At 49.5% G+C, this 4859-nt stretch overlaps 1 non-coding gene across 1 annotated transcript; it reads left to right on the top strand.

Annotated features, from left to right (window-relative positions):
* Positions 1-3742: 3742 nt before the first annotated feature.
* Positions 3743-3897, top strand: LOC138189473 (5.8S ribosomal RNA). Its single transcript, XR_011176049.1, has one exon. It is a non-coding gene; the product is annotated as a 5.8S ribosomal RNA (ribosomal RNA).
* Positions 3898-4859: the final 962 nt, after the last annotated feature.

The following is a 4859-nucleotide window of genomic DNA, read 5'->3' as shown; positions in this document are numbered from 1 at the left end:
CTTTTATTAGATCAAAACCAATCGGTGGCGGATGGCTCGTCTGTCCGTCCATCGTTTGTTTTGGTGACTCTGAATAACTTTGTGCTGATCGCATGGTCATCTAGCACCGGCGACGCATCTTTCAAATGTCTGCCTTATCAACTGTCGATGGTAGGTTCTGCGCCTACCATGGTTGTAACGGGTAACGGGGAATCAGGGTTCGATTCCGGAGAGGGAGCCTGAGAAACAGCTACCACATCCAAGGAAGGCAGCAGGCGCGCAAATTACCCACTCCCGGCACGGGGAGGTAGTGACGAAAAATAACGATACGGGACTCATCCGAGGCCCCGTAATCGGAATGAGTACACTTTAAATCCTTTAACGAGGACCAATTGGAGGGCAAGTCTGGTGCCAGCAGCCGCGGTAATTCCAGCTCCAATAGCGTATATTAAAGTTGTTGCGGTTAAAAAGCTCGTAGTTGAATCTGTGTGTCACAGTGTCGGTTCACCGCTCGCGGTGTTTAACTGGCATTATGTGGTACGTCCTATCGGTGGGCTTAGCTCCTCGCGGGCGGTCCAACTAATATCCCATCGCGGTGCTCTTCACTGAGTGTCGAGGTGGGCCGATACGTTTACTTTGAACAAATTAGAGTGCTTAAAGCAGGCTACCTTCGCCTGAATACTGTGTGCATGGAATAATGGAATAGGACCTCGGTTCTATTTTGTTGGTTTTCGGAGCCCCGAGGTAATGATTAATAGGGACAGATGGGGGCATTCGTATTGCGACGTTAGAGGTGAAATTCTTGGATCGTCGCAAGACGGACAGAAGCGAAAGCATTTGCCAAAAATGTTTTCATTAATCAAGAACGAAAGTTAGAGGTTCGAAGGCGATCAGATACCGCCCTAGTTCTAACCATAAACGATGCCAGCCAGCGATCCGCCGAAGTTCCTCCGATGACTCGGCGGGCAGCTTCCGGGAAACCAAAGCTTTTGGGTTCCGGGGGAAGTATGGTTGCAAAGCTGAAACTTAAAGGAATTGACGGAAGGGCACCACCAGGAGTGGAGCCTGCGGCTTAATTTGACTCAACACGGGAAACCTCACCAGGCCCGGACACCGGAAGGATTGACAGATTGATAGCTCTTTCTTGATTCGGTGGGTGGTGGTGCATGGCCGTTCTTAGTTGGTGGAGCGATTTGTCTGGTTAATTCCGATAACGAACGAGACTCTAGCCTGCTAAATAGACGTAACTTATGGTATCTCGAAGGCCCCCGGCTTCGGTCGGTGGGTTTTTACTACCAACGTACAAACAAATCTTCTTAGAGGAACAGGCGGCTTCTAGCCGCACGAGATTGAGCAATAACAGGTCTGTGATGCCCTTAGATGTTCTGGGCCGCACGCGCGCTACACTGAAGGAATCAGCGTGTTTTCCCTGGCCGAAAGGCCCGGGTAACCCGCTGAACCTCCTTCGTGCTAGGGATTGGGGCTTGCAATTATTCCCCATGAACGAGGAATTCCCAGTAAGCGCGAGTCATAAGCTCGCGTTGATTACGTCCCTGCCCTTTGTACACACCGCCCGTCGCTACTACCGATTGAATGATTTAGTGAGGTCTTCGGACTGGTGCGCGGCCAATGTGATAAGCATTGCCGATGTTACCGGGAAGATGACCAAACTTGATCATTTAGAGGAAGTAAAAGTCGTAACAAGGTTTCCGTAGGTGAACCTGCGGAAGGATCATTAACGATATAAAAAACCAAAAGAATTTGACTTGAACATGAAAAACATATATATATATATATACGTCGGTAAGGAGCCGTACTCCTCCTATACCGACGAATCAAAGTATATACGACGTATCAACAAGCTATGTACTTTAACAAACGCAAAGATCGCCACGGAGCTTGGCAACCTCCGTTGGCAAAAATATGAAACAACCGTAAGGAGGAGACGACCCTCCAGCTACGGAATTATACGAAGAGAAGGTGGCACTCTCTCTCGATCATCGGGATGAAGAGATATAATATATATATATATAAGAATTCGAGGCGCCTGCGTGAGGTCGTACACAGAAAGACCCGCCGTCTCCGAATAATATATATGAAATTCTAATAACTATAAAAGGGAACGCCAGCCTTGTAACACAAATATATCAAACTAAAAAATTACGACGGAAACCACTTACGTGCAAAGAGAAATGCAGTCGTGGCGCCTGCGCGAGGCCGTACACAGAAAGACCCGCCGTCACGATCTCGTATTTCGTATTTGCATCGTGGAAACCGCTGTACGAAATAAGAAAATCTCTAAAGTGCCTCGTGTCGGAGAGATCGTGCTCTTCGCCTATTCTCTTCTATGTTTCGTAGTCTGTGTTGCGTTTGCTCTCCTCCTAGCAACGGGACATATCGAAGACTCCTCTTTGGGATCGAACGAAGCTCAACGAGTCGACGAGAGCGAAAGAACGTGTAGCGAGTCGCGCAGAGCGAAAGGATACCGATATCGTCTTCGAAGATTCTCTTCGAAGATCCATGGATACCTTCTGCGTCGACTTCCTCTCGTCTCTTTCTTCAAAACTCTCGCGCGTTCTCGAAACGTGCTTCCTACCCATAGGGCGTGTGCTCTTCGTATGTCGTTTTGTTCGAAATAACGAAACCACTTGTAACATATACTCGTGGATCGGGTAACCTAGAACGAAGACGCATTGCGTGGATGTTTGGCCCGCTATGCGACGATGACGATTCGTAACTAGTCTAGCCGAAGTTCGTTCAGAGGGGACCGGCCGTGTCTCTATCCTCGTTGTCGTGAGTCGGACACCCGTGCCGTCGCTAGAGTTTTTTCAAACTCTGCTTCTGGATATTGGGACGAAAGACCGCGCGAGGACGATGGCTGCGAGTCCCATCGAATTTTTATTTTGTACGCTACCTGAACGAGACTAAAGCTTTACATCTAGTTTGTCGTCTATCGTCGCATATATCCCGTTCGGAGGGGACCGGCCGTGTCTCTATCCTCGTTGTCGTGAGTCGGACACCCGTGCCGTCGCTAGAGTTTTTCAAACTCTGCTTCTGGATGTTGGGACGAAAGACCGCGCGAGGACGATGGCTATGGCTGCGAGTCCCATCGAATTTTTGTTTTACAAACACCCACCTGAACGGAGATGTGTTCTCTCTTTCGTCGATTTTTCACGCTTTCAGTCGTCGCGTGGTCGCCATCCGTTCGGAGGGGATCGCCGGCTTCGAAGCCTCGATGTCGTGAGTCGGACACCCGTACCGTCGCTAGAGTTTTTCAAACTCTGCTTCTGGATATTGGGAAGAAAGACCGCTCGAGGCGGACGGCCGCGCGAATCCCATCGAATCTTTACATCGCCCGAACGATGGAGATGCACGCGCGCTGTTTCTTGAATAAATTTGACGAGGGAGTGGAATTACGCATTACATACATAACATGGGCTAGCCACCGTGCTTACTCGTTCGCGAGATCGTGTGCTGTACAGAGGATTCAGAATCGGGTGTGTATATCCCCGTCGTTTCCTGACGAACGGAGCTTCGATCTCGATGGTTGTTATATATCATAATGTACTTTACGCCCGGCCGACGGACGCGCGAATCTTCGCGCGTTCGTCGGTTTTTTTTTTCGAACATTTTCGTGTCGTCAATCCTATGGCGACTTCTGCGCGTCCGATTCCCGTTGGTCGAACGTGTCGGAACTCGGCTTCGCTCGAACCGAGAATTAAGAGTACAAAGAGTATAAAAATGTTGTAAATATATAAAAGATTACCCTGAACGGTGGATCACTTGGCTCGTGGGTCGATGAAGAACGCAGCTAATTGCGCGTCAACGTGTGAACTGCAGGACACATGAACATCGACATTTCGAACGCACATTGCGGTCCACGGATACAATTCCTGGACCACGCCTGGCTGAGGGTTGCTCACGTAAACCTAAGACTGCTTGCGTTGCGTATCGTTACTCTCTATCTGTCTCTCTCTGTCCCTTCTTGCCTTAACCACCCGCCGTCGTTCTTCTTAAAATAAAAGAGAACGTTTCAGAGTCGGAGAAAGGGGAAAGCGCACGAAGAAGGATACGAATAAGAGCGGACGAGAGGACGTACGCGACGTACGAGCGATTGTTGGACGCTCGTCGGCGTTCGTCGCGGTCGTGCCGAGACCGTGCAACTCGTACGCATGCTCGATATATAAATCTATCGTGTTCACGAGAGACTACGAAACACTACCTCTGTCTCTCTCTGTCCCTTCTTGCCTCGACAACAACCCGCCGTCGTTCTTCTTAAAAATATAATAAGAGAACGTTTCAGAGTCGGACGACGAGAGGAAGAAGAATGGGATACGAATAAGAGCGGAGAGAACCGTCACGGACTTGCGTGAGTGCACGCGGCGTCGTGAGTCGTCCTTTCGGACGACCGCCCGCTTATGCACCGCTTCGTGTATAGGTTATCGAATATACTCGTAGTTCTCCTCGTGACCGATTTTTTTTTCATATCAGGCGATATATGCTACGTTTGCCGGTGTTCGACGCACGAAGTCCGCGCCCCCGACGTCGTCTTAAACGAATATTATATATTTTGGCGAGACTGAGAGAGAAAGCATATATGGGAACTCGGTCGAGAGAGGAGAGAAGAGAGAACCAAAAACTCGGTGGCGTGCGAAACTTTGTCATAAAAGTCTTTACCGTCTTCGTCTTAAGACGTTTTACTCGTACAGCCCCAGGGATCGAATAATAATATGCCCACTCCGTCTCTTCGCGAGAGCGATCGACTACAACGAGGACCGTCGCATCGATGGGTCGTCGTTGCGTATTACATCCTCCGTGCTTTTTACCGCACCGATAGAGAAAGCCGTAGATCCGGGAACGCACACGCGATTTCTTCGAAC

This window comes from Bombus flavifrons, unplaced genomic scaffold (assembly GCF_040668555.2).
Source record: "Bombus flavifrons isolate JBK064 unplaced genomic scaffold, iyBomFlav1_principal scaffold0065, whole genome shotgun sequence".
Taxonomy (NCBI): Eukaryota; Metazoa; Arthropoda; class Insecta; order Hymenoptera; family Apidae; genus Bombus; species Bombus flavifrons.
Note: the sequence above shows the minus strand (reverse complement) of the source record. Positions and strands in the feature narration are given on the sequence as shown.